The following is a 23,388-nucleotide window of genomic DNA, read 5'->3' on the forward strand; positions in this document are numbered from 1 at the left end:
TTGAGTAGGTGGTTTTGAGCTTGAGTAGGTGGTTTTTCCCTCACAGTGTAAACAAGCTACTGGGAAGTTCAAAATGCACCACAGCTCAGCAAAGCCACTATAGCCAGACTGACTCTCTAGATTCCTCCTCTCTGGGCAAGGCATCTCTGAAAGAAAGACAGCAGCCCCAGTCAGAGGCTTATAGATAAAACTCCCATCTCCCTGGGACAGAGTACATGGGGGAAGGTGTGGCTGTGGGTGCAGCTCCAGCAGACTTAAACATTCTTGCTTGCTGGTTCTGAAGAGAGCAGTGGATCTCTCAGCACACACTTGAGCTCTGCTAAGGGACAGACTGCCTGCTCAAGTGGGTCCCTGACCCCAGTGCATCCTGACTGGGAGACACCTCCCAGCAGGGGTCAACAGACACCTCATACAGGAGAGCTCTGTCTGGCATAGGGCAGGTTCCACTCTAGAACAAAGCTTCCAGAAGAAGAAGCAAGCAGCAATCTTTGCTGTTCTGCAGCCTCTGCTGGTGATACCCAGGCAAACAGGGTCTGGAGTGGACCTCCAGCAAATTCCAGAAGACCTGCAGCAGAGGGGCCTGACTGTTAGAAAGAAAACTAACTAGCAGAAAGGAATAGCATCAACTTTAAAAAAAAAGGAACAGCCACTTACAAAAATCCTGTCCAAAGTCACCAGCATCCAAGACTAAAGGCAGATAAATCCATGAAGGTGAGGAAAAATGAGCACAAAAAGGCTAAAATTCCAAAAACCAGAATGCCTCTTCTCTAAAAGATCACAACTCCTCACCAGCAAGGGAACAAAACTGGACAGAGAATGAATATGACAAATTGACAAAAGTAGACTTCAGAAGGTGGGTAATAACAAACTCTTTGGAGCGAAAGGAGCATGTTCTAATGCAATGCAAGGAAGCTAAGAATGTTGAAAAAAGATGAGAGGAATTGATAACTAGAATAACCACTTTGGAGAAGAATATAAATGACCTGATGGAGCTGAGAAACATAGAACGAGAACTTTGTGAAGCATACACAAGTATCAAGAGCCAAATCGATAAAGCAGAAGAAAGGATATCAGAGGTTCAAAATCAGCTTAATGAAATAAAGCATGAAGACAAGATTAGAGAAAAAAGAATAATAAAAAAAAAAAGCCTCCAAGAAATATGAAAGTATGTGAAAAGACCAAACCTACATTTGATTACTGTGCCTAAAAGTGATGGGGAGAATGGAACCAAGTTGGAAAACACTCTTCAGAATATTATCCAGGAGAACTTCCCCAACCTAGCAAGACAAGCCAACATTCAAATTCAGGAAATACAGAGAACATCACAAAGATACTCCTCAAGAAAAAAATCTCGAAGACACCTAATCATGAGATTCACCAAGGTTGAAATGAAGAAAAAAAAATGTTAAAGGCAGCCAGAGAGAAGAGTTGGGTTACTCATAAAGAGAAGCCCATCAGACTAACAGCAGATCTCTCTGCAGAAATCCTATTAGCCAGAGGAGAGTGGGGGCCAATACTCAACATTCTTATAGAAAAGAATTTTCAACCAAGAGTTTTATATCCAGACAAACTAAGCTTCATGAGTGAAGGACAAATAAAATCCATTACAGACAAGCAAATGCTGAGATATTTTATCACCACCAGGTCTTTCTTACAAGAGCTCCTGAAAAACGTACTAAATATGGAAAGGAAAAACCATACCAGCCATTGCAAAAACATACCAAATTGTAAAGACCATTGACACTATGAAGAAACTGCATCAATGAATGGGCAAAATAACTAGCTAGCATCATAATGACAGAATCAAATTCACACATAACAATATTAACCTTAAATATAAATGGGCTAAATGCCTCAATTAAAAGACACAGATTGACCAATTGTATAAAGAGTCAAGACCCATTGGTGTGCTGTATTCAGGAGACCCACATCATGTGTAAAGACACACATAGTCTCAAAATAAAGGGATGGAGGAAGATTTACCAAGCAAATGGAGACCAAATTTAAAAAAAGCAGGGGTTGCAATCCTAGTCTCTGATAAAATGGACTTTAAACCAACAAAGATCAAAAGAGATGAAGAAGGGCATTACATAATGATAAAGGGATCAATGCAACAAGAAGAGCTAACTATCCTAAATATATATGCACCCAATACAGGAGCACCCAGATACATAAAGCCAGTTCTTAATTACCTAGATAGAGACTTATACTTCCACACAGTAATAGTGAGAGACTTTAACACCCCACTGTCACTATTAGACAGTTCAACAAGATAGAAAATTAACAAGAGTCTTCAGGACTTAAATACAGCTCTGGACCAAGCAGACCTAATAGACATCTACAGAACTCTTCACCCTAAATCAACAGAATATACATTCTTCTCAGCACCACATCATACTTATTCTAAAATTGACCACATCATAGGAATTAAAACACTCTTTGGCAAATGCAAAAGAATGAAAATCATAACCAACAGTCTCTCAGACCACATCACAATCAAATTAGAACTCAGGATAAAGACAGTTACTCAAACCTGCACAACTACATGGAAACTGAACAACCTGCTCCTGAATAGGAGTGGATAAGTAACAAAATTAAGTGAGATGGGTAAGTAACAAAATTAAGGCAGAAATAAATAAGTTATTTGAAGCCAATGAGAAAAAAGACACAATATAACAGAATCTCCAGGACACAGCTAAAGCAGTGTTTAGAGGGAAATTTATGGCACTAAATTCCCACAGAAAAGAGCAGGAAAGATCTAAAATTGACACTCTAACATTACAATTAAAAGAAATAGAGAAGTAAGACCAAACAAATTCAAAAGCTAGCAGAAGACAAGAAATAACTAAGATCCAAGGAGAACTGAAGGGGATGGAGACACATAAAAACCCTTCAAAAAATCAATGAATCCAAGAGTTTTTTGTTTTTGTTTTGTTTTTGGAAAAGATTAACAAAATAGGCCACTAGCCAAACTAAGAAAGAAGAAAAGAGAAGAATCAAATAGACACAATAAAAAAATGATAAAGGGGATATCACGACTGAGCCCCCAGAAATACAAACGACTATCAGAGAATACTATAAACACCTCTATGCAAATAAGCTGGAAAATCTAGAAGAAATGGAGACATTCCTGGACACATACACTCTTTCAAGACTAAACCAGAAAGAAGTCAAATCCATGACTAGACCAATAACAAGTTCTGAAATTAAGGTAGTAATTAATAGCCTACCGACTGAAAAAAGCCCAGAGCCAGATGGATTCACAGCCAAATTCTACCAGAGGTACAAAGAGGAACTGGTACAATTTTTTTCTGAAATTATTTCAAACAATAGAAAAAAGAGGGACTCCTCCATAACTCATTTTATGAGGCCAGCATCATCCTGATAACAAAACCTGGCAAAGACACAACAACAGAAGATTTTAGGCCAGTATCCCTGATGAACATTGATGTGAAAATCCTCAAAATACTGGCAAACCAAATCCAGCAGCACATCAGAAGGGTTATCCACCATGATCAATTCTGCTTCTTCCCTTGGATGCAAGTCTATTGCAACATACACAAATCAATAAACATAATCCATCACATAAACAGAACCAATGAAAAAGCCACATGATTATCTCAATAGACAGAAAAGTCCTTCAATAAAATTCAACACCCCTCCATACTAAAAATGCCCAATAAACTAGGTATTGATCGAACATATCTCAAAATAATAAGAGCGATTTATGACAAACCCACAGCCAATATCATACTGAATGTGCAAAATCTGGAAGCATTCCCTTTGAAAACAAGCACAAGACAAAGATGCACTCTCTCACTACTACTATTAAACATAGTATTGGAAGTTCTGGCCACGGCAATCAGGCAAGAGAAAGATATGAAGTGTATTCAAATAGGAGGAGAGGAATTTAAGTTGTCTCTGTTTGCAGATGACATGATTGTATGTTTAGAAAACCCCATCATCTCAGACCAATATCTCCTTAAGCTGATAAGAAACTTCAGCAAAGTCTCAGGATACAAAATCAATGTGCAAAAATCAGAAGCATTCCTATACACCAATAATAGACCAATAGAGAGCCAAATCACTAGTGAACTCCCATTCACAGTTACTACAAAGAGAATAAAATATCTAGGAATACAACTTACAAGAGATATGAAAGACTTCTTTAAACTTACAAGAGATATGAAAGACTTCTTTAAGGAGAACTGCAAACCAGTGCTTAAGGAAATAAGAGAAAACACAAATGGAAAAACATTCCATGCTCATGGATAGGAAGAATCGATATCATGAAAATGGCCATACAACCCAAAGTAATTTATAGATTAAACGCTATCCACATCAAGCTACCACTGAATTTCTTCACAGAATTAGAAAAAACTACTTTAAATTTTATATGGAACAAAGAAAGAGCCTGCATAGCCAAGGCAATCATAAGCAAAAAGAACAAAGCTGGAGGCATCATGCTAGCTGACTTCAAGTCTACAGTAACCAAAACAGCATGGTACTGGTACCAAAACAAATATATAGACAAGAGGAACAGAACAGAGGCCTTAGAAATGATGCCATATGTCTACAACCATCTGATCTTCAAGAAACCTAACAAAGACAAGCACAGGGGAAACGATTCTTTATTTAATAAATGATGTTGGGAAAACTGGCTAGCCATATGCAGAAAACTAAAACTCTACCCCTTCCTTACATCTCATACAAAAATTAACTCCAGGTGGATTAAAGATTTAAATGTAAGACCTAAAACCATAAAAACCCTAGAAGAAAACCTAGGCAATACCATTCAGGACATAGGCATAAGCAAAGACTTCATGACTTCAAAACACCAAAAGCAATGGCAATGAAAGCCAAAAGTGACAAATGGGACATAAACTAAAGAGCTTCTGCACAGCAAAATAAACTATCATCAGAGTGAAAGGCAAACTACGGAATGGGAAAAAGCTTTTGCAATCCATCCATCTGACAAAGGGCTAATATCCAGAATCTACAAGGAACTTAAATAGATTTACAAGAAACAAATATACAAGAAAAAAAACAACCCCATCAAAAGTGGGCCATGGATATGAACAGACACTTCTGAAAAGAAGACATCTATGCAGCCAACAAACATAGAAAAAAAAAGCTTATCATCACTGGTCATTAGAGAAATGCAAATTAAAACCACAATGACATACCATCTCACGTCAGTTAGAATGGCGATCATTAAAAAGTCAGGAGACAACAGATGCCAGAGTGGATGGGGAGAAATAGGAATGCTTTTACACTGTTTATGGGAGTGTAAATTAGTTCAACCATTGTGAAAGACAGTGTGGCGATTCCTCAAGGATATACAACCAGAAATACCATTTGACCCAGCAACCCTGTTATTGGGTAAATACCCACAGGATTATAAATCATTCTACTATAAAGACACATGCACACGTATGTTTATTGTGGCTCTATTCACAATAGCAAAGACTTGGAACCAACCCAAATTCCCATAGATGATAGACTGGATAAAGAAAATGTGACACATATACACCATGGAATACTATGCAGCCATAAAAAAGGATGAGTTTATGTCCTTTTCAAGGTCATGGATGAAGCTGGAAACCATCATTCTCAGCAAACTAACACAGGAATAGAAATCCAAACACTGCATGTCCTCATTCATAAGTGGGAGTTGAACAATGAGAACACAGTACACAGGGGAGGGAACATCACACATTGGGGCCTGTTGAGGAGTGGGGGACTAGGAGAGGGATAGCATTAGGAGAAATACCTAACGTAGATGACAAGTTGATGGGTGCAGCAAACCACCAAGGTAAATGTGTACCTGTGTAACAAATATGCATGTTCTGCACATGTATCCCAGAACTTAAAGTATAATAAAAAAAAAAGTGAAAAAATAACTTTAACAATTTTTAATAAAGTAAAGCCACACAAAGCATGTTCTCTGGTTATAACAAAATTAAACAAGAAATCAATAATAGAAAATTCTCAAATATTTAGAAAAAATATAATTTCAACTTTTATTTTAGATTCAGATGGTACCTGTGCACGTTTGTTTCCTGGGTATGTTGCGTGATGATGAGGTTTGTGGCATGATTGATCCCGTCACCTAGGTACTGAGCCTAGTACCAGTAGTTTTTAACTCTTCCCCTCCTCCTCCTTCCCTCAAATAGCAGTCCCCAATATCTATTGTTTTCATCTTTATGTCTATGAGTACCCAATGTTTAGCTCCCACTTATAAGTGAGAAAATATGGTGTATTAGTCCATTTTCACACTGCTATAAACATATTACCTGAGACTGGGTAACTTATGAACAAAGGAAAGTTAATTGACTCACAGTTTAGCATGGCTGGGAAGGACTCAGTAAACTTGCAATCATGGTGGAAGGAAAACAAGCACATCTAACATGGAAGCAGGAGAGAGGAGTTCAAGAGAGAGCAGGAAAAATTGCCTTATAAAACCATCAGATCTTGTGAAAATGCACTCACTATCATGAGACCAGCATGGGGGAAACTGCCCCCATGATCCAATCACCTCCCACCAAGTATCTCTCTCAAAAAATGGGTATGATGGAGATTATAATTCAAGATGAGATTTAGGTGGGGACACAGAGCCAAACCACATCAAGTAGTATTTGGTTTTCTTTTTCTGCATTGATTCACTCAAGATAATAACCTCTAGCTGCATCTTTGTTTCTGCAAAGGACATAATTTTATTCTTTTCATGGCTAAGTAGTATTCCACGGCATATGTGTACCACATTTTCTTTATATGATCCACCACTGATGGGCACCAAGGTTGATTCCATGTCTTTGCTATTGTAAATAGTTCTTTAATGTGCATAAAAGAACAGGCATCTTTTTGGTAGAATCACTTATTCATTTTTGGATATATACCCAGTAATAGGACTGTTGGGTCAAATGGTAGTTCTGTTTTAAGTTCTTTGAGAAATCTCCAAACTGCTTTCCACAGTGGCTGCACTAATTTACATTCCTACTAACAGTGTATAAGCATTCCCTTTTGTCCACCATCTCACTAGCATTTGTTGTTTTTGACTTTTTGATAATTAGTCATTTTGGCTGGTGTGAAATGATGTCTCATTGTGGTTTTGATTTGCATTCCTCTGATGATTAGTGATTTTGAGAACTATTCCATATGTTTGCTGGCTGCTTATATGTCTTCTTTTGAGAAATGTCTGTTCATGTCTTTTGCCCATTTTTAGATAAGGTTATTTGTTTTCTGCTTGTTTAGTTGTTTAAGTTCCTTATAGATTCTGGATATAAGACCTTTTTCAGATGTATAATTTGTGAATAATTTCTCCCAGGAAACAAACCTATAGGTTGTCTGTTTACTTTGTTGATAGTTTCTTTTTCTGTGTAGAAGCTCTTTATTTAATTAGGTTCCACTTGTCAATTTTTGTATTTGTAGCAATTGATTTTGAAGACGTATAGTCTTTCCCAAGGGCAATATCCAGAATGATTCTTCCTAGGTCTCTTCTAGGATCTGTATAGTTTGAGGTCTTACATTTAATCTTTAATCCATCTTGAGTTAAGTTTTGTATATGACAAAAGGTGGGCATCCAGTTTCATCCTTCTGCATATGATTAGTCAGCTATCCCAGCACCATTTATCGAATAGGGAGTCTTTCCCGCATTGCTTACTTTTGTCAACTTTGTTGAAGATCAGATCATTATAGGTGTACAGCTTTATTTCTGGGTTGTTGATTCTGTTTCATTGGTGTATGTGTCTGTTTTTGCATCAGTATCCTGCTGATTTGGTTACTGTAGCCTTAAAGTATAGTTTGAAGTCGGATGATGTGATGCCTTTGGCCTTGTTCCTTTGCTTAAGACTGCTTTGGCTATTCAGGCTGTTTTTTGTTTGCATTTAAATTTTAAAATAACTTTAGAATAGTTTTCTTTAGTTCTGTGAAAAATGATGCTGGTAGTTTGATAAGAAAAATGCTGAATCTGTAGATTGCTTTGGGCAGTATGGCTATTTTAACCATATTGATTCTTCAACCCATGAGCATGGAAATTTTTTCATTTGTGTCACCTGTGATTTTTTTCAGCAGTGTTTTATAATTCTCCTTGTTTCTCTTCCTCAGTTAGATATATTCTTAAGGTGTGTGTGTGTGTGTGTGTGTGTGTGTGTGTCTATTGTAAATGGGATTGCATTCTTAATTTGGCTCTCAGCTCAAACATTATTGGTGTATAAAAATGCTACTAATTTTTTCACATTGGTTTTGAATGCTGAAACTTTACTTTTGGTGGAGTCTTTAGGGTTTTCTAGATACAGAATCAAATCATCAGTGAAGAGAAATAGTTTGACTTATTCTTTTCGTATTTGGGTGCCTTTTATTTCTTTCTCTTGCCTGATTGCTAGGACTTCCATGAAATTGATTTCTTTTTAATTTATTACGAGAAAAATGCCTAATGACAGCCACATGGAGGTATTGAGCAGTTACGGGAAAGGCTGGACACTTGGATGTTCACAGTGTACAGATGGTATTTAAAGCCAGGAGCCTGGATGAGATCATAGGAGCATGAAAGTAGATATGGAAGAGAAGAGGACAAAGGACTAAGCCCTGGCGCCTCCAGCATGTTTGGGAAGATGAGGAGGAACAACCCAAGGAGACAAAGGAGAAGCCAATGAGATAGGAGGAAAACCAAGAGACTGTTCTTGAAAGCCAAGTGCAAAAAGAGTGTCATGGAGGAGGAAGTGAACAGTTGTTTCAAATGCTGCTGCCTCATTTGTTAAGATTCAGACTGAGACTAGACCACTGGATTTATGGTGAGTTGTCACTGTTGACTTTAACTAGAGCAATTTGGAAATAGGGTGGGGGCAAGAGCCTGACCAGGGGTATATCCAAGAGCAAAAGAGAGAAGAGAATTTGCAGATAGGGTCTATGTTCAACTCTTTTGAGGAGCTTTGCTATAAAAGAATAAAGAGACAGAGTTGGAGGAGGAGGTGGGCTCAAAAGAAGAGTGTGCATGTGTGTATGTGTGTGTCTGTACAGGAGAAATAACAATATCTTTATTGTCCTGATAAGAATTATCAAGTCTTAGAGGCAAATATTGATAATACCAGTGAGAAAGGAGAAAATTTCTGGAGCAATGACCCTGGGAAGATCAGCAGGCATGAGACCTGGCACCCAGTGGGGAAGTAGGTATTTGCTGGGAGAACAGACATGCATTCATAGTAAAGACAGATCACAGTGGAGGGGCCTAAGAGATAGGGAGGATATTGTCAGTACTCAGCACAAGGTCATAGAAACCTTCACTTCCACAGCACAATGTGCAAGATACTGCCCCTAGTCATTACATATATTAACTCCAAATTCTCAGAACAAGCTTATGAGGTAGACACTGTTACTGTGTCCATTTTACATAGAGAGCACTGAGGCAGAGTGACATCAAGAATTTTGCCTAAATTTTCACACAAGCAGTAAATAGCATAGCCTGCCCTATGACCACCACTCACATGTATTGGTATGACCACAGAGAAGACTGGTGAGTGAGTGGGTGGGTGGAAGAGGAGCTACATGGTTTTGGAGAGCACAGGGCTGGTGTGCACTAATTGGTGCCTCCCTCTGGGACATTTGTGCATTTGCAAAGCACTTTTCAGTAACTTATTTTTGAGTCAGGAGTTAGGGTAGGCAGGGGATGGGGCTGTGCTGAGTTCTCAGCTTGGGCCTTGATGAAGTCTGGAGGGGTTCTTCCCCCACCGTCATAAATCTTCCACTGGTTTCCCCAAGGGATTGTCAAGATAGTTACTTTCTCTTTAGAAACATCCCTGGGATTCTGAGAACCTGGAGGGTCTTTGAGGGTTTTTTCCTGGGTAAAGGAAGGGAGGGGGAAAGAAATTGTGATGGCAATAGACCTGGTTCTGATGCCAGCCAGCTGAGACTTGCATTTTAGAGCCGAGGCCCAGAAGATGTCTTCTCATCTTCTGGGCCTCGGCTCTAAAATGCAAGAGAGGCTAGAATGATATCTCATTTTATGAACTCAAATATTCTGTCACCATACACTTAATGAGTGCCACTGTATACCAGGCATACTATAGGGCACTAGAGATATGACAGTGAGAGTAAAGGACACAGTCCCTGACCTTGTGGAGACTGCAGTCAATGGGAGCGGGAGGGGAGGAAAACTGATGACCATACAATTATAAACCATTATACAAACTTTGAAGGAACACTCTACAGTGCTAGGAGAGTACCCTTTCCTGAACACTTTTGGAACTTTTGTGATATATGATTATGACTAAGGTGTGACTCCAAAACAGAAACTGTCTTGGTTGACTGTTCGTTCATTCATTTATTTACTTAAATTTTTTTTTTTAGCGAACACTTGCCTATTGTAAACCTTTTAAAGCAATAGCTTTGTATTTTGTGTTCCCCAAGGAACGTATATCAAAGCTGACAGAAATATACATAAAATGGAGCTGGGAACCAGCTTTCTTATTCAACCAAACTCAAGAGATGTTTAATACACGCTACTGTGTGCCAGATATTATAGACACAGGTGTTTAAGGGCAAGAACACAATGGTCTCTTTCCTCGGTAAATTCTCTGAAGTCCCATAGGATTGAAGTGGTGAGGAGGTACGCTGGACCTAGGCAAGACTGAGGTTTGAATACAGGCCTTACCATACAAAAGTAGGAGACCTAAGAAGGGTTTTGGGATATTCTGTAGGATCAGTTTCTACATCTGTAATACAAAACATAAGAACATTTCTTTTCTTTTTTTTTTTTTTTTTTTTTAGACAGGGTCTTGCTCTGTTACCCAGGCTGGAGTGCAATGGCATGATCTCAGCTCACTGCAAACTCTGCCTCCCAGGTTCAAGCCATTCTCCTGCCTCAGCTTCCTGAGTAGCTGGGACCACAGGCACCCACCACCACACCCAGCTACATTTTTTGTATTTTTAGTAGAGACAGGTTTTCGCCATGTTGGCTAGACCGGTCTAGAACTCCTGACCTCAGGCGATCTGCATGCCTCGGCTTCTCAAAGTGCTGGGATTACAGGCATGCACCACCGCAGCTGGCCTAAAACATGAGAACATTTCTGAGTGCCATTCTACACACTGTGCTAAGCACTGCACATGCATTACCTCCTTTGATCCATGTAACAATCACATGAGGTAGGTTCTTCTCTCCATTTAATTGACACAGAAACTGAAGCTCAGAAATGACAAGTGCCACTGGCATTGCAATCCTGCAGAAGGCTCTCCTTTATTCTCAAAACTCTGAGGATAGGTGCCTGACAGGAACCTTAGAACCATTGGACAGAGTGGTCTCTAAACTTTTCTGACTGCTCATGTCTCTCAGTAAATATATGAAACATGTCCTAGTCAATCATATTTATTTAGAAATATATACGTGTTCTGCCATTAATTTATATAGTAGACCAGGTGTGGTGGCTCATGCCTGTAATCCCAGCACTTTGGGAGGCAGAGGTGGGTGGATTGCTGGAGTCCAGGAGTTCAAGACTAGCCTGGGCAACATAGCAAAATCCTGTCTCTACAAAAAATAAAAAAGTTAGCCAGGCATGGTGGTGCATGCCTGTAGTTTCAGACACTGTGAAGGCTGAGGAGGGAGGATCACTGGAGCCCCAGGAGGTTGAGGGTGCAGTGAGCTGAGACTGTGCCACTGCATTCCAGTCTGGGTGACAAAGCTAGATCCTGTTTCAAAAAACAAAATTTATATAGCAAATACTAGCAAAGGTTAATTTCTTATCTTGGATAGAATTAAATGTACATAGATAAGATTAAAAGTACAAATATAAATAAAATTACTACCTGCCCCCTGATGGGTCATGGAGCATTTGGAAATCACTCACCCAGATTGTTTTACAGAGGAGGACACTGAAGCCTAGAGAGGCCAAGCAACTTCTTCAAGTTGCTCAGTTGGGAGTAAGCCAGTGTGGAGGTTTTGTCCTCCAGACAATGTAGGGCAATGTTTGGAGACATTTATATATGGGAAGGTGAGAGTGCTACTGGCATCTACTAAATAGAGGCCAGAGATGCTGGTCAACATCTTATAATACATAGGACATGTGATATGGTTTGGCTGTGTCCCCACCCAAATCTCAACTTTAATTGTATCTCCCAGAATTCCCACGTGTTGTGGGAGGGAGTCAGAGAGATAATTGAATCATGGAAGCCAATCTTTCCCATGCTATTCTCCTGATAGTAAGTCTCATGAGATCTGATGGGTTTATCTGTGGTTTCCACTTTTGCTTCTTCCTCATTTTCTCTTGCAGCCACCATGTAAGAAGTGCCTTTTGTCTCCCGCCATGATTCTCTGAGGCCTCCCTAGCCATGTGGAAGTGTAAGTCCAATTAAAACTCTTTTTCCTTCCTAGTGTTGGTTATGTCTTTAACAGCAGCATGAAAATGGACTGATATAGTCAATTGGTACCAATAGAGTGGGGTGCTGCTTAAAAGGTACCCGAAAATGTGGAAGCGACTTTGGAACTGGGTAACAGGCAGAGGTTAAAACAGTTTGGAGAGCTCAGAAGAAGAGATGTGAAAATGTGGGAAAGCTTGAAACCTCCTAGAGATCTGTTGAATGGTTTTGACAAAAATACTGATAGCTATATGAACAATAAGGTTCACACTGAAGTGGTCTCAGATGGAGATGAGGAAGTTGTTGGGAACTTCAATAAAGGTGACTCTTGCTGTTTTAGCAAACTGGCAGCATTTTGCCCTTGCCCTAGAGATTTGTAAAACTGAAATTGAGAGAGATGATGCAGGATATCTAGCAGAAGAAATTTCTAAGCAGCAAAGCATTCAAAAGGTGACTTGGGTGCTGCTAAAAGGATTCCATTTTAAAAGGGAAACAGCATAAAGGTTCAGAAAATGTGTAGCCTGATGATGCAGCAGAAAAGAAAAACCCATTTTTTGAGGAGAAATTCAAGCTGGCTACAGAAATTTGCATAAGTAGCAAGCAGCCTAATGTTAATCCCCAAGATCATGGGGACACTGTCTCCAGGCCATGTCAGAAACCTTCATGGCAGCCCCTCCCATCACAGGCCTGAAGGCCCAGGAGGAAAAGGTGGTTTCATGGGCTGGGCCCTTGGTCCCCGTACTGTGTGCAGCCTAGGGACTTGGTGCCTTGTGTTCTAGCCACTGGCCATGCTGAAAGGGGTCAACATAGAGTTTGGGCTGTGGCTTCAGAGGGTGAAAGCCTCAAGCCTTGGCAGCTTCCATGTGATGTTGAGCCTGTGGGTGCACAGAAGTTAAGAACTGAGTTGGGAACCTCCACCTAGATTTCAGAAGATGTATTGAAACGCCTGGATGCCCAGGCAAAAGTTTGCTGCAGGGGCGGGGCCCTTATGAATAACCTCTGCTAGGGCAGTGCAGAAAGGTAATGTGGGGTCAGAGCTCCCATGCAGAGTCCTTACTGGGGCACTGCCTAGTGTAGCTGTGAGAAGAGGGCCACTGTCCTCCAGACCCCAGAATGTTAAATCTGCTGACTGCTTGTGCCATGTGCCTGGAAAAGCCACAGACACTCAATACCAACCTGTGAATGCAGCCAGGAGGGAGCCTGTACCCTGCAAAGCCACAGAGGCAGAGCTGCCCAAGACCATGGGAACCTACTTGTTATATCAGCATGACCTGAATGTGAAACATGGAGTCAAAGGAGATCGTTTTGGAGCTTTAAGATTTGACTGCCCCACTGGATTCTGGACTTTCATGGGCACTGCAACCCCTTTTTTTTTGGCTAATTTCTCCCATATGGAATGGCTGTATTTACCTAATACCTGTACTCCCATTGTATCTAGGAAGTAACGAGCTTGCTTTTGATTTTATGGGCTCATGGGTGGAAGCAACTTGCATTGTCTCAGATGAGACTTTGAACTGTGGGCTTTTGAGTTAATGTTGAAATGTGTTAGGACTTTGGGGGACTGTTGGGAAGGCATGACTGGTTTTGAAATGTGAGGATCTGAGATTCGGAGGGGCCAGGGGTAGAATTAAATGGTTTGGCTGTGTCTCCACCCAAATCTCAACTTGAATTGTATATCCCAGAATTCCCAGGTGTTGTGGGAGGGACCTGGGGGAAGGTAATTGAACCATGGGGCCAGTCTTTACAGTGCTATTCTCATGATACTGAATAAGTGCAGTGCTATTCTCATGATACTGAATAAGTCTCATAAGATCTGATGGGTTTATCAGGGGTTTCCGCTTAATGCTTATTCTTCATTTTCTCTTTCTGCTGCCATGTAAGACGTGCCTTTTGTCTCCCACCATGATTCTGAGGCCTCCCTAGCTATGTGGAACTATAAGTCCAATTAAACTTCTTTTTACTTCCCAGTCTCTGGTATATCTTTATTAGTAGCATGGAAACAGACTAATATAACAGGCTCTCACAACAAAGACATATTCAGGTCAAAATGTCAATAGTGCCAAGTTGAGAAACAGTGCTGTAGACCCCAAACTTGGAATGAGATAAGGGCATGGCGCCTCAGGCTGGATGATGTATTTGGATCTGATCTCTACCACATCTGGCAACTGTGGGTAAATTACTTAACTTCTGACCTCCAGTGTTTTCCACCATAAAAGGGTTAATAATACCACCCTGGGGAGGCGGTAGCATTAAATTACATTCTTTCTGTGTGAGAGATCAAGGGTTAATTCTCATTTTGTTCTCCCATGCCCTTCTCCTCAGTGGCCTCAACTTTTTGGTGAAATTGACTTGTTTCTCATAGTGACTAGGATGGATCAGCTGACAGCCATCCAGACTCAGGAGCCACAGAAGCATGCTAATGCTGACAATCCAGTCCAATAGAGTTGAAGAGTTCTAGAGCTGATTTCAGCCATTTGAACACCTAAGGCAGAATCTAAGTTAGGGTGTGAGCATTTGTGGAAGGAATAAATTTCAATTTGTCTACAGGAGGAATCTGAAATTTCACTCTCCTCTCTAGCCCTTCCTTTTGTTTGAAACTTTCCTGTTCCACTTCTTGAAAAGCTTTCCTTCCTCCAGCCCTCGCACCTTTCTTTTTTTCCCTTGTTTCCTCCTTCTTTCCAATGAACAAACTTCAGACACAGAAGCAAAGTAGTCTTGGCCATCACTGAGAGATAGACATGTAAACAGTTAGTTAAAATCAGTTGTCCCAGGTACAGAGGACACCAGGAGAAAGGTGAATGATGCTATCTGAGAATGGAAGGAGGGTTTGAGAAAAGGTTCTTGGGGGAGGTTGCTAGAGCTGCAAGACCACCTCTCTGACCCATTTCTAACCAGGTTAGATGCTTCTGCTACTGATTTGTCAGTAGATGGTGAGCATCATGTGGTCAGGGACTTCTATTTTGTTTCCCAATATAGCCTCAGAGCCTAGAACAGTGCCTGCCACATAGTGGATACTCAATAAATATTTGTGGAATCAATTAAGAGTATTTTGAAAGGTCACTAGGGATTCATTCAGAGTAGATCTGAAAGGGAAGGGGAGCAGAGGGAAGGGGAGGGCATTCTAATCACAGAGAACACAATGCAAAAAGGCAGAGGAATGATGAGAATTATGAAGGATACAAGAGGAAATAACATGGAGTGTAGTCAGCTGGGCAGATGGGACCACATGTGAACTGTTGAGAAGGGGCCTTGTGTGTCCATGGCAAGGCATTTGAAGTATCTCTGGATTACAAAATGCATTTGCAGGGAAACTTTCGATTGAGAAGCCACATGTCTGGAGAGAGTATGGCAGCATTCATTCAATAATATTATTAAATACTTACTAAGCACTAGGTACTGTGCTGGCCTCTAGTTCTTGAGAAGGTTATTGCATTAGCCCAAAAGAGAGACAGAAGGGGCCGGAGACAGTGAGGATGCAGCTCAGCATATAGACTTGCACATTACGAGCACTTGCTCAGTACCTGAACCGGAAGTCAGGTGGGAGAGGGGCTTTCAGGGGAAAGGATATGGCAAAGAGGACTCTGAGATTTTAAACTATGGTAACTGATGGTGTGCTGGAGTCAACAATGAAAATAGAAACTACAAAAAGAACAGTTTGAGTGGGAATGGCCTGCATGATCTTGAGTCAATTCCTTCTGTGAGACTGTTATTATTTTTAATATTAACATTATCATGATTATATGCCAGGCATGTACAAGAGCAGGGGTTCTCAGTCCTGGTCAGTGGCCTGTTAGAAACCAGGCCACAGAGCAGGAGGTAAGGGGTGGGCCAGTGAGTGACGCTTCATCTGTATTTAAGCTGTTCCCCATTGCTAACATTACTGCCTGAGCTCCACCTCCTGTTAGATCAGGGGTGGCATTAGATTCTCATAAGAGAGTGAACTCTATTGTGAACTGTGCATGTGAGGGACCTAGGTCAGATGCTCCTTATGAGAATCTAATGCCTGATGATCTGTCACTGTCTCCCATTGGGACCATCTAGTTGCAGGAAAACAAGCTCAGGGCTCCCACTGATTCTACACTATGGTGAGTCATATAATTGTTTATTATATATTACAAGGAAATAATAATAGAAATAAGGTGCACAGTCAATGTAATGAACTAAATTCATCCTGAAACCATTTCCCTGCCCCAATCTGTCTTCCACAAAATGGTCCCTGGTTCCAAAAAGGTTGGGGACCTCTGTATTAAGGGCTTTAAATACCCCATTTCATGTAATCTTTATGACAGCCTTATGAAGGAGATATTGTCTCCCTCAACTTCCCAATGCCTCAGCTAAGGCACAGAAGTTTAAATAATCCAGGATTATGGAGCTCAGGAGGGAAGGGGCGATGTTATTGATGATAGGACTACTGACTCCAAACCCTTTCCTTTCTCCCTACACCCAGCTCAGAGAGGGCAGCTTCAAGCACTGGCCTCTGGCTACCAGCTTTAATTCTGAGCTGTCCATACTGTTTCTTGACAACCCTCCAGGCTCTTTAGGTCTGGTCTGGGGCAATGGGATAGGGGCACTTTGCTTTTGAAAACCTGCGTTGTTCTCAGGGTAGACTTATTCCCCCCAAAACAATCATTCAGTTGAGCCTTGAATAAACATCAAAGCCAACTCTTGCACTTTAGTCAGGAGGCTCCTTGTTGTAAGTGTGAAGCCTTAACCCAGATGTGGCTGTGGCAGTCTCTAAAGCAGGGGTGACTAATAGTACATCTCATGTTTGTTAGGAGGATTAAATAAGTATTGCATGTAGAACATCTGCATTGTCCCTGGTACATAGTAAGCACTTAATACATGTATGAGGCAGTGGAGTGGGACGTCCAGCACACAGGCTCTCTGAAGGCAGTTTGCTTGTCTTCAAACCCCAGCTCAATCCCAAGTTCCATCTCCCAGCTTACTATCTGTGAAATTTAGGCAGATCTTAACTTCTTGGTGCCTTTGTTTCCTCATGTGTAAAACTTGTATAATAACATAATCTACTACATAGGGTAGTTGTAGAGAGTAAATGACATACAAAGCACTTAGAACTCTGCCTCTTACCCCCTGCTTACTCTGAGGTTTGGATCCTGATCAAGCAGGAATCTGTCAAGGACTCCTGCCCCACGCTGTTCTCAGAAATCAGTACCTCCACAAAAAAGAGTTGCCAAAAGCAGGTTTGGATAGAGGGGGTGAATAGCCTGAGAAGAGGCATTGATTCATTCTTTCTTCCAGAATTTTACTGGGTGTTTAATTTGCACCATGCTAATGCTTAGGTGCTGGGGGTGAAACAATGATTAAGAGATCAACACCTTCCAAAGAGCTTAAGGTGAAAAACTGGGGGAGACAGGAGGTAGAGAGCAGTTACAATGCTGCAGTGCATGCAAGGAAGACATGTTAGGGCCTCACAGATCACAGAGGAGGGGGAGTTTAATCCTGCCTGGAGGGTTGGGTGACCTTTGACCTTGGCCTGAAGGCCTGGTATATTAGTGTGGCAAATGGGAGAAAGGGGCAGGAGTGCTGGTTACGAGAACAGCATTTGGAATGATAATGAGAGTTAGCATGCTCTCTAGCATGTTATTTGCATTTGCTAATGGGAAGTGGTGGGTTTTAGTATCACAGTGATGGATGACGATGAACATAAAGATAATGCTATCCTTAAGAACAGCTCCAGCACATGGAGGTGGGGAAAGCAGGAAGGGAGACAGCAAAGAGAGAGAAGGAAGAGAATGGGGCACCTGGAATCTGGGTCAAGAAGGCCCCAGGGAGTTTGGGTTTTATCTTGGAGGCAGTGGGGAGTCTTGGAAGGGTTTCAAGTGGGGAAGGGCGGTGACCAGCTCTGTTTTGACAGGACCCTACTGGAGGCTGTGTTGAGATTGGGTTGAAGAGAAAGATCCTGGACTCTGGAAATTCGTTAGGAAGATGACTATGGTAGGACCACTGGCCTTGCCAGAGGGCAGGCAGCAACTTACCTGGGGCTTGACCCGAGTTTGTATTCTATTAGCAAATGCAAATTATATGCTAGGACTTCCACAAAAGTGGGAACCCATGCTATCAACCACCCAAACTTCTAACTCCACAAGGTGTATCAAAGAAGAATTTCCCCTGACCTATAGTTTTTTGAGCAGTGCCTGTTCTATGATATATCTATATCATAGAACTGTGATTATACAAGCCTTTTAGGCTGAGGTCAAAGGTCACCCTATCCTTCAGGCAGGATTAAACTCCCCCAGATTAAACTCCAGACCTCTTCTATCAACTAAAAAATGCACATGTTAGACTTCATCTTAGTGCCCATGATTTGAAAGAGAATGATGTCCATGGACTTCCCAGCTAGGGAACTTAATCTCTCTCCTCTCCAAGACCGCAGGTGTCAGAGGGTCAGGACCCTGGGCCTTGGTGTGGTAGACTGGATAATAGGCCCCCAAAGAGGTGCATCTTCTAATCTCCAGAGCCTGTGAATATGTTACCTGTCATGATAAAAGGGACTGTGTGGAGGTGATTGAGATGAGGCTCTTGAGAAGGGGAGATTATCCTGGATCATCCAGGTGGCCTGATGCAATTAGGGAAGTCCTTGGAAGAGAAAAGCAAGAGATCAGGGTCAGTAGGAAGAAATACAGATACAGAAGCAGCCAGCAGAGAGGAGAGAAGGTGCAATGCTGTTAGCCCTGGGGATGGAGAAAAGGGCTGAGGAAGGTAGGCAGCCTCTAGAAACCGAAAAGGCAAAGAAAAGAGACTCCTCTAGAGCTTCTAGAAGCAGCCAGCCCTGCTGACACTTTAACTCAGTGAAACTGATTTTGGATTTCGGATCTCCAGCACTGTAAGAGAATCACTCTGTGTTTTAAGTCACTGAGTTTGCAGTAATTTGTTACAGCAACAAGAGGAAGCAATACAGTGGGGAATTCCCACTGATTCCCCCACTGCCAGATTTGAGCTTCTTTCAACAATCTGGAAGAGGATAATATTATAGTCTGAATGCTTGCGTTCCCTCAAAATCAATACATTGAAATTCTAACCCCCAGTGTGATAGTATTAGGAGGTGGGGGCCTTTGGGCGGTGGTTAAGTCATGGAGATTGAGCCCTTATGAATGGGACTGATGCCTTTTGAAAGGCCCAAGAGAGATTCCTCACCCCTTTCACCCTGCGGGGGCACAGCAAGAAGGCACCATCTAGGAGCCAGAAAGTGCGCCCTCACCAGGGAATGAATTGGCCTTGATCTTTGACCTGCCAGTCTTCAGATATATTAGAAATAAATTTCTATTGTTTATAAGCTACCTAGTTTATGGTATTTTGTCATAGCAGCTCATAGAGACTAAAACAGACAGTTCATTTGCTTCCCTTATGTATTTTCTCGGGCCAGGACTGGGTGGAGAGAGGTCATTGAGGAAGGCCCCACATCATGTTATTGACAGCTGGGGGAGGAGGAGAACAGGTGTTTAAATGACCATGCTAGTGCGCAGCTAGCTACTGAATTGCAATAGCTGATTTGCAGAAGGCACTTACTCTCTGCTAAGCTTTGTGCTTTTATGTAGTATATCATTTAATTTTCTCAGTAACCCTGAGGAAACTGAGGCATAGAGACTGTAAATAACTTGCCTGAGGTCACACACCTAGTAAGTGGCAGAGCCGAGCCTTACACAGTCTGACACCAGAGCCACACTTTGCCTTGCAATGTCTCCTCAGAGGAACAAGTAGGTGTGGCTGTGGATTGTTGGGCCTTTCACAGTGTGGGAACCCATGTTAGCAACTACCCAAAGTTCTGCCTCTACACAAGGATCAAAGAAGAATTTCCCCCGGCCTGTAGTTTTTTAAGCAGTGCCTGTTATCTGATATAGTTCTATATCTATATGATAGAACCAATACCCCAGGCTTACATGGTATAGTTCTATATCTGTATCATAGAACTAATACCTCAGGCTTTAGGCTGAGGTCAAAGGTCACCCTATCCTCCAGGCAGGATTAAACTCCCCCTCCTCTGTGCTCTCTGTGGCTATAGCAGGTCTGCTTCATTCCCACACACACACATACATATAACCATGTTATACAGTCATGCACAGTGTAGTGACACTTTGGTCAACAATGGACCACATAGAAAACAGTGGTATAAAGGAGCTGACATAAAGGACAAAGGAGCTGAAAAGTTCCTATTGCCTGGTGACATTGTAATTGATGCGAAACAGTACACACGTGTTTGTGGTGATGCTGGTGTGAACACACCTACTGTGCTGCCAGTCCCATAAAAGTGTAGCACATGCAATTATGTACAGTACACAATACTTGATAAGGATAATAAGTTACTATGTTACTGGCCTTTCTTTCTTTCTCTTTCTCTTTCTTTCTTTCTCTTTCTCTCTCTCTTTCTTTCTTTCTCTCTCTTTCTTTCTTTCTTTCTTCTTTTCTTTCTTCTTTCTCTCACAAGAGTCTCACTTTGTCACCCAGGCTGGGGTGCTGTGATCTCAGCTCACTGCAACCTCCATCTCCCAGGTTCAAGCAATTCTTATGCCTCAACCTCCTGAGTAACTGGGATTACAGGCACCCGCCACAATACCCAGCTAATTTTTGTATTTTTAGTAGATACTGGGTTTCACCATGTTGGCCAGGCTGGTCTCAAACTCCGGAACTCAAGTGATTCACCCACCTCTGCCTCCCAAAACACCATGCCCGTCCTGGTTTATGTATTTTCTATAGTATACTTTTCATTATTACTTCATAGTGTACTCCTCCTACTTATTAAAAAAAAGTTAATAAACAGCTTCTGGCCGACCTTCAGGAGGTATTCCAGCAGAAGGCATTGTTATCAGAGGAGACGACAGCTGTTTGTGTGTTTCCTCCCCAAAGACCTTCCATTAGGGCAAGATGTGGAGGCAGAAGACAATGATGTTGATGATCCTGACTCTGGGGAGGCCTAGGCTAATGTGTGTGTTTGTGTGTTCATTTTTAAGAAAAAAGCTTAATAATAAAAAAAGTGAAAATTTTAAAGAGACAGGAAAAAAGCTTGTAGGATGAGGATATAAAGAGAAAATATTTTGTACAGCTATACAGTATGTTTGTGTTTTAAGCTAAGTGTTATTACAAAAAAGAGTCAACAAGTTAAAAAAATCTAAAAAGTTTATGAAGTAAAAAAGTTACAGTAAGCTAAAGTTAATTTGTTACTGGAGAAAGAAAACTGTAAGTTTAGTCTTGCCTAAGTGTACAGTGTTTATAATGTCTACAGATGTGCACAAAGAATGTCCTAATTCACTCACCACTCATTCACTGACTCACCCAGAGACACTTCTAGTCCTACAGGCTCCATTCATGGTAAGAGCCATTCAAGGTGTAGCATTTTTTTAAACCTTTTATATGTATTTATTTTAATGTATGTTTTCTATGTTTGGATATGTTCAGGTACATAAATATGCATTGTGTGACAAGTACCTATAATATTCAGCACAGTAGCATGCTGTACAGATGCGTAGCTGAGGAGCAATAGGCTATGTCATACATCTTACATGTGTAGGAAGCTACATCGTCTAAGCTTATGTAAGAACACCCTATAAGAGTGGTCTCCAACATTTTTGGCACCAGGGACCAGTTTTGTGGAAGACAATTTTTCCACGGATGGGGGTTGGTATGAAACTGTCCCACCTTGGGTCATCAGGCATTAGATGCTCATAAGGAGCATGCAACCTAGATCCCTTGCATGTGCAGTTCACAATACAGTTTGTGCTCCTACGAAAATCTAATGCTGCTGCTGATCTGACAGGAGGTGGAGCTCAGTCGATAATGCTCACCTGCCACTCACCTCCTGCTGTGTGGCCCAGTTCCTAACAGATGGGTACTGGTCTGTGGCCTGGGGGTTGGGACCCCTGCTCTATGATGTTCACACAACATCATAGATAAATCCACTGACACATTTCTCAGTATGTATCCCTTCTGTTAAGCAACATACACAGAATATATATATACACATACACATACACATACATACATGTATACATGTATGTATGTGTATGTGTATATATATATTCTCCTTCGGCTAGAGCTTTTCATGGAAAGGAGATGGTCCACAATGAGACATCTCCTTTCTTTTTCTTCTTTCTTCTTTTCTTTTCTTTTCTTTTCTTTCTTCTCTTTTCAGTGAGAAACCAGGTGTCTAGACAATGATTTTACCCCTAGCAGTTCTGTGGCCTGGCCTTATCCCCGAGCTATCATAGCATTTTACAGATGGGAAAACTGAGACCCAAAGTGGTCATTATCTTGCCGAATGGTTTCTGCACAGGGTAATTTGGTCCTTCCAGACATTTTTTCTAATGCTTTTGTGTAGACATTAAAGATGGCAAAAGAGATAGAAATACTCAGGTACTATATAATCGGGCTCTGCAGTGGTGTCCAGTGCAGCTGCTCTGGTCTGCCTCATTCAGAAATTATGATAAGAATTCCCGATTCACCTACACAACTGGATGAGTGACTTCAGGCAAGTTACCCAACCCCTTCTTGCCTCAGTTTCCTCATCTGAAAAATGGATATTACATATGTAGAGTATTTTCAAGATTTGGCAGAGCACTGGGTAGATGTCCAGGCAGATTTTGAAGCCACCAGGCTAATCACTGAGCTTTCTCTAGAAGAATAGAGAGTGGCTAGGCTGTGATCAGAGAGATCTGCTTCTGAACTCCCTACTCATACGTGTGACCAGAGCAGAATCACTTCCCTTTATCTTTCAAAAGGAAAATTCCCATAGCAGCCTGAAGGGTTTGAGCAAAGGTTAGATGGGAGGCAGTGCAGAGTGCTCAGTGTGTTGTTGGCGCTCAGCATGTGATAGCTGCTGCTATTGGCAATGGTGGCGGTGGTAGTGTTTGGTACTTGGTCCTGTCCTTGTCTCCTAAGAACTTCCAGGCACAGTGTTGTGCACTGGAGGTGGTTTCATACAGCAGGGGCATTGTTAGCCTGGCATGGGAGGCCTGGGTTCAGTCTGGTTCTGGCACTACTTGACTGACTGGGTGGTCCTGAGCAGGGCCCTGTCCTGAGTACCCTTCCCTG

The 23,388-nt window shown here is 41.5% G+C and overlaps 1 protein-coding gene across 2 annotated transcripts in view; it reads left to right on the forward strand.

The window, feature by feature from the left end:
* The window catches only part of LOC128928178 (uncharacterized), a 173,414-nt gene extending 159,102 nt beyond the window's left edge, over positions 1 to 14,312 (forward strand). For both annotated transcript variants that reach the window (XR_013520114.1, XR_008472952.2), the window contains one exon: positions 12,261 to 14,312. The gene's annotated coding sequence lies outside the window, so the exon portion shown is untranslated. The remainder of the gene's footprint in view (positions 1 to 12,260) is intronic.
* Positions 14,313 to 23,388: the final 9,076 nt, after the last annotated feature.

The sequence above is a fragment of the Callithrix jacchus genome, chromosome 7 (genome assembly GCF_049354715.1).
Source record: "Callithrix jacchus isolate 240 chromosome 7, calJac240_pri, whole genome shotgun sequence".
In the NCBI taxonomy this organism is placed as follows: domain Eukaryota; kingdom Metazoa; phylum Chordata; class Mammalia; order Primates; family Cebidae; genus Callithrix; species Callithrix jacchus.